The sequence below is a fragment of the Triticum aestivum genome, chromosome 3B, assembly GCF_018294505.1.
Source record: "Triticum aestivum cultivar Chinese Spring chromosome 3B, IWGSC CS RefSeq v2.1, whole genome shotgun sequence".
Taxonomy (NCBI): domain Eukaryota; kingdom Viridiplantae; phylum Streptophyta; class Magnoliopsida; order Poales; family Poaceae; genus Triticum; species Triticum aestivum.
The window spans coordinates 599,287,588-599,295,132 of NC_057801.1; positions in this window are offsets into that span (position 1 = coordinate 599,287,588).

Here is a 7,545-nt window from a genome sequence, read left to right on the forward strand (position 1 = left end):
GTTTGCATTGATTCCACCTCCCAAAAATCATAAATATTCCAAAATAATTCTCTGTAATTTTTTATGATGTTTGGACTTCATTTGATATGGATTTTCTGCAAAACAAGGAAACATGCAACAAACAGGAACTAACACTGGGCACTGGATCATTAGGTTAGTCCAATAAATCATATAAAAAGTTGCCAAAAGTATGTGAAAGTTGTATAATATTGGCATGAAACAACACACGATGCGTCATGAATCAATCTTGCTTTGTGTGGGGACTGTATGATTTTCGACGCACGTGCCACATCAATGTTGTGCATGGTATTCAAACATGCATGCATCACCTACATACACATATGTGTTTGGGACACATGCTTGCAGTGGTTGCCTTCGGACAGTACTCGCCCTCACGTGGTTTTTGGCAGCAAGCCTATATATTCGTGGTCCTGCATGGATGTCCATGATCACTTTGAATGATGACAAGAGAGGTTACCATGGTGGATTCTTCTTCTTTGGTTCGTGTTACCGTAGTAGGTCATGGCGAGATTCCAGACGTAAGTTTGAGCACATACGTACTAATGCGGCTAGAAACTGCGTTGGTATTTCCCCAAAGAGGAAGGGATGATGCAGCACAACTACAGTAGGTATTTCCCTCAGTTATGAAACCAAGGTATCAATCTAGTAGGAGGACCAAGCAAGACTATGTAAACGGTACATGCACACAAAGAACAAATACTTGCAACCCGACGGGTAAGAGGGCTTGTCAATCCCTCTCGGGTAAGCGATTGGTAAATAGATAGATTAATAGATGGAAATAGAATAATGACAAATAAAATTCAATGAGGTATTTTTGGGTTTTGATAATATAGATCTGAAAATAAAAGATGCAAATAATGGAAAAGGAAAATAACAATGTAGATCTGAAAATATACGAGTTGCCAAGCGAGTTGGCCCGTAGTCTGAAGCCGCCGAATACGAAGATCTGTCCAGGGAGAAAGACCTCCTCCTGGACTGCGTTGTTGTAGATGATTGATGGAGCCATCAAGCCTTCTGGTGACGACACAGTGGAACGCTCAATGAAAGCACCAATGTCGGTGTCAAAACCGGCGGGTCTCGAATAGGGGGTCCCGAACTGTGCATCTAAGGCTAATGGTAATAGGAGGCGGGTGACACAATGTTTACCCAGGTTCGGGCCCTCTCTATGGAGGTAATACCTGTTGGGGAACATAGTAATAATTCAAAATTTTCCTACGTGTCACCAAGATCAATCTAGGAGATACTAGCAACGAGAGAGAGAGTGAGTGCATCTTCATACCCTTGAAGATCGCTAAGCGGAAGCTTTACTAGAACACGGTTGATGGAGTCGTACTCGCGGCGATTCAAATCATGGAAGATCCGATCTAGCGCCAAACGCACGGCGCCTCCGTGTTCAACACACGTACAACCTGGGGACGTCTCCTCCTTCTTGATCCAGCAAGGGGAGAGGAGAAGTTGAGGGAGAGCTCCACTAGCACGACGGCGTGGTGGTGGAGCTTGTGGTATTCCTGTAGGGCTTCGCCAAGCACTACAGAGGAGGAGGAAGAGTTGGAGGAGGAAGGGGTTGCGCCAGGGAAGGGGGTTGCGGCTGCCCTCTCTCTCCCTCACCATATATAGGGGGAAGGGGCGAGCAGGAGGCGCCCTAGGGTTTCCCTACGGGAGGGGCGGCGGCCACAGGGCAAACCCTAGATGGGTTTGGGCGCCCCCACCCCTAGGAAACTTGCCCCCCAAGCCGGGAGGGGTGGCTGCCCTAGGTGAGGCGCCCCAACCTCTCTAGGTTACCTGAGATTTTTTTGGGGTGGGAGGGGCGCTCAACCCCTTAGTGGGCTGATGTCCCCCCTCCCCTTGGCCCATAAGGCCCCCCAATGCTTGTCGGGGCCTCCAAAACCCCTTTCGGACACGCTGGTCGTCACCCGGTACCCCCGGAACAATTCCAGACTCCAATACCCTTCATCCAATATATCGATCTTCACCTCCGGACCATTCTGAAGTTCCTCGTCACGTCCGGGATCTCATCCCGGACTCCGAATAACCTTCGGTAACTACATACTATTTCCCATAACAACTCTAGCGTCACTGAACCTTAAGTGTGTAGACCCTACGGGTTCGAGAACCATGCAGATATGACTGAGACACCTCTCGAGAACCAATAGAGGATCTGGATACCCATATTGGCTCCCACATGTTCCACGATGATCTCATCGGATGAACCACGATGTCGGGGATTCAATCAATCCCGTATACAATTCCCTTTTTCTATCGGTATGTTACTTGCCTGAGATTCGATCGTCGGTATCCCCATACCTCGTTCAATCTCGTTACCGGCAAGTCTCTTTACTCGTTCTGTAATGCATGACCCCGTGACTAACTCCTTAATCACATTAAGCTCATTATGATGATGCATTACCGAGTGGGCCCAGAGATACCTCTCCGTCATACGGAGTGACAAATCCTAGTCTCGATTCGTGCAACTCAACAAACACTTTCGGAGCTACCTGTAGTGCACCTTTATAGCCACCCAGTTACGTTGTGACGTTTGGTACACCCAAAGCATTCCTACGGTATCCGGGAGTTGCACAATCTTATGATCCAAGGAAATGCTACTTGACATTAGAAAAGCTCTTAGCAGACGAAGTACACGATCTTGTGCTATGCTTAGGATTGGGTCTTGTCAATCACATCATTCTCCTAATGATGTGACCCCTTTATCAATGACATCCAGTGTCCATGGTCAGGAAACCATAACCATCTATTGATCAACGAGCTAGTCAACTAGAGGCTCACTAGGGACATCTTGTGGTCTATGTATTCACACATGTATTACGGTTCCAGTTAATACAATTATAGCATGAACAATAGACAATTACCATGAACAAGGAAATATAATAATAACCATTTTATTATTGCCTCTAGGCATATTTCCAATAGTCTCCCACTGGCACTAGAGTCAATAATCTAGTTGACATCACTATGTGATTGTAATGAATCGAACACCCATGGGGTTTGATCATATCTTGCTTGTGAGAGAGGTTATTAGTCAATGGGTCTAAACCTTTCAGATCCGTGTGTGCTTTACAAATCTCTATGTTATCTTGTAGATGCAACTACCACACGCTATTTGGAGCTATGCCAAATAACTGCTCTACTATACGAATCCAGTTTTACTACTCAAAGTCATCCGGATTAGTGTCAAAGTTTGCATCGACGTAACCCTTTACGACGAAATCTTTTACCACCTCCATAATCAAGAAAAATTCCTTAGTCCACTAGTTACTAAGGATAACTTTGACCGTTGTCCTGTGATACATACCTGGATCACTCTTGTACCCCTTGACTGACTCATGGCAAGGCACACTTCAGGTGCGGTACACAACATAGCATACTGTAGAGCCTACGTCTTAAGCATAGGGGACAACCTTTGTCCTTTCTCTCTCTTCTGCCGTGGTCATGTCTTGAGTCTTACTCAATACTCACATCTTATAACACAACCAAGAACTCCTTCTTTGCCGATCTATTTTGAACTCCTTAAAAATCTTGTCACGGTATGTATTCATTTCAAAGTACTATTAAGCGTTTTGATCTATCCTTATAGATCTTGATGCTCAATGTTCAAGTATCTTAATACATGTTTTCCATTGAAAAACACTTTTCCAACAACCCTATATGCTTTCCAGAAATTCTACATCATTTCCGATCAACAATATGTTAACAACATATACTCATCAGAAATTCTATAGTGCTCCCACTCACTTCTTTGGAAATACAAGTTTCTCATAAACTTTGTATAAACCCAAAATATTTGATCATCTCATCAAAGCATATATTCCAACTCCGAGATGCTTACTCCTGTCCTTAGAAGGATTGCTGGAGCTTTGCATACTTGTTAGCATCTTATAGGATTGACAAAACCTTCTAGTTGTATCATATACAACCTTTTCTCAAGAAAATTGTCAAGGAGACAATGTTTTGACATCCTATCCGCAAGATTCATAAATAATGCAGTAACTGCTAATATAATTCCAACAGACTCTTAGCATCGCTGTGAATGAGAAAGTCTCATTGCAATCAACTCCTTGAACTTGTTGGAAAACATCTTAATGACAAGTTGAGCTTTCTTAATGGTGATACTTACCATCATTGTCCATCTTCCTTTTAAAAACCATCTGTACCCAACAGCCTTACGACCATCAAGTAGTTCTTCCAGAGTCTATACTTTGTTTTCATACATGGATCCTCTCTCAGATTTTATGGCCTCAAGCCATTCATCGGAATCCGGGGCCACCATCGCTTCTCCATAGCTCGTAGGTTCATTGTTGTCTAGCAACATGACCTCCAAGACAGGATTACGTACCACTCTGGAGTAGTACATATCCTTGTCGATGAAAGTGCAACTATTCCTGGGTGGTTTTGGTAATTCCTAACAATATATAGCTCATTGAGCTAATGCTATCTCAAGATAAATATTTCACGAAAGCTCAATGATTGGCATGGCATGGATGAGAAAAGTGGATCCCTCAAAATGCTAAGGACAAAAGGATTGGCTCAAGATCAAAGCACAAGACTCTACATTTTCTATTTTAGTGATCCAAGATCACATTGAGTCTATAGGAAAAACCAATACTATCAAGGAGGGATGAGGTGTTGCTTAATGACGTTCTTGCTCAAAATGCTTAGTGATAAGCTCCAAATCCCTCAACTACTTTCTCACATCCACATATGACCCAAACCAAAAGTCAAACTTGGCCCCACCGATTCGTTCTATCCGGCGCCACTGAGTTCAGATGTCATAGCCACTGCCACAAACCCTAATCAAATCGGTCTCACCGATAGGGATTTCGGTCTCACCGAGATGTATTGTAATCTCTCTGTTTCCCTTCGTAAGGTTTTAGACCAACCGAGATGAGTGATTGGTCCCACCGAGATTGCAATGCAAAGTCTCGGTTTCCCTTTCGTAACATTTCGGTCCAACCGAGATGAGTGAATCGGTCCCACCGAGTTTGCCTAACCAACTCTCTGGTTAGCTTATTACCAAAATCGGTCCCACCGAGTTTGTGTAATCGGTCTCACCGAGATTACGTTACGCCCTAACCCTAACCATATCGGTCCCACCAAAAATCCTAACAGTCACATTATTTGCTAAATCGGTCTGACCGAGTTTCACGATTCGGTCCCACCGAGATTGGTAAGTTGTGTGCAATAGTTAGATTTTGTGTGGAGGCTATATATACCCCTCCACCCACTCTTCATTCATGGAGAGAGCCATCAGAACATGCCTACACTTCCAACATACATTTTCTGAGAGAGAACCACCTACACTTGTGTTGAGGTCAATATATTCCATTCCTACCATATGAATCTTGATCTCTAGCCTTCCCCAAGTTGCTTTCCACTCAAATCTTGTTTCCACCAAATCCAAATCCTGTGAGAGAGAGTTGAGTGTTGGGGAGACTATCATTTGAAGCACAAGAGCAAGGAGTTCATCATCAACACACCAATTGTTACTTCTTGGAGAGTGGTGTCTCCTAAATTGGCTAGGTGTCACTTGGGAGCCTCCGACAAGATTGTGGAGTTGAACCAAGGAGTTTGTAAGGGCAAGGAGATCGCCTACTTTGTGAAGATCTACCCTAGTGAGGCAAGTCCTTCGTGGGCGACGGCCATGGTGGGATAGGCAAGGTTGCTTCTTCGTGGACCCTTCGTGGGTGGAGCCCTCCGTGGACTCGCGCAGCCGTTACCCTTCGTGGGTTGAAGTCTCCACCAACGTGGATGTACGATAGCACCACCTAACGGAACCATGACAAAAACATCCGTGTCTCCAATTGCGTTTGCCTTCTCAAACTCCTCCCCTTTACCTTCATATGCAATAGTTTTAAATTCCACTGCTATACTCTTAGAATTGCATGTGTAGGTTGATTGCTTGACTTGTGCTAAGTTGCTAAAATCTGCCAAGAACTAAAATTGGGAAAAGGCAAGTTTTTTATTTGGTCAAGTAGTCTAATCACCCCCCTCTAGACATACTTTCGGTCCTACAAGTGGTATCAGAGCTTTGGCCTCCGTTTGCTTTGATTTCCATAGCTTTTGGTAGTCATAGCCTTGGTTTCACAACCTAGGAGAGTATGGCGTCTAGCGAGGGAAATTACCACCGTAGAGGTCCTCCCTGTTCAAGAATTCATCCGATTAACCAGTTAACTTGCCGATTAATCCCTACTCATAGGGTCATCGAGTAGCCGATAAACTGATAAATCGTCCGATTAACTGATTTAATGGCCGATTAACTTGCCGATTAGCCTATTAATCCCCTACTTGCTAGCCAACCGAGCAATTACTAGTTAACGATTTCCTCAACAATGGAGGTCCTTACTTTGATGGTACTAATTTTGCTAGTTGGAAGCATAAGATGAAAATGCATATTCTTGGACATAACCCCGCTGTTTGGGCTATTGTGTGTATTGGATTGCAAGGTGAATTCTTTGATGGGAGAGAACCGAACCGTGAAGCTACCGCGGAAGAGTTGAAGATGCTGCAATACAATGCTCAAGCTTGTGATATCCTCTTCAACAGATTGTGCCCCAAAGAATTCAACAAAATCAGCCGTCTTGAGAATGCAAAGGAAATTTGGGATACTTTGATTGACATGCACAAAGGTACCGACTCCGTCAAGGAATCCAAATTGGATGTGCTTCAAAGCCAACTTGATAAGTTCAAAATGAAGGATAGTGAAGGCATTGCTGAAATGTACTCTAAGCTTGCTCTCATCACAAATGAGATTGCCGGCTTAGGAAGTGAAGAGATGACCGACAAATTCATCATCAAAAAGATCCTAAGATCCTTGGATGGAAAATATGATACCATGTGCACATTGATCCAAATGATGCCCAATTACAAACATCTCAAGCCAACGGAAGTCATTGGAAGAATTGTTGCTCATGAGATGTCACTCAAGGATAAGGAGGAGCTCCACAACAAGTCAAGTGGTGCTTACAAAACCTCATGTGAAGCTCCCACATCATCAAGTGAGAAACAAACCTTCAATGAAGAATTGAGGCTAATGGTGAAGAACTTCAACAAGTTCTACAAGAGTAGGAGCAAGGAAAGAAGTTCCAAGTCAAGGTCCTACAATGACAAAAGATCTTCTAGTCATGAGCGTAACTGCTACAATTGTGGAATACTCGGACACTATTCCAATGAGTGTACGGCTCCCTACAAAAGAAGAGAAGATTCTCCAAAAAGAAGAAGTAGAAGAGAAGAATCACCATCTAGAGAAAGGAGGAATAGAGATGATTGCTATGAACGAAGAACATCCCGGAGAAGCAAGAATTCGGAAAGGAAGGACAAGTCATAAAAGGGCTACACAAAACAAAGACATCAAGCTCATGTTGGTGAATGGGTATCCAGCTCTGACTCTGATAATCACTCCGGGAGAAGCTATCACTCCGACTCCGAATATACTCAAGATGAAGGTGTTTCCGGTCTAGCACTTGTGTCAACCAACTCCTACGACATATTTGATTCACCAAATGAAGGAAT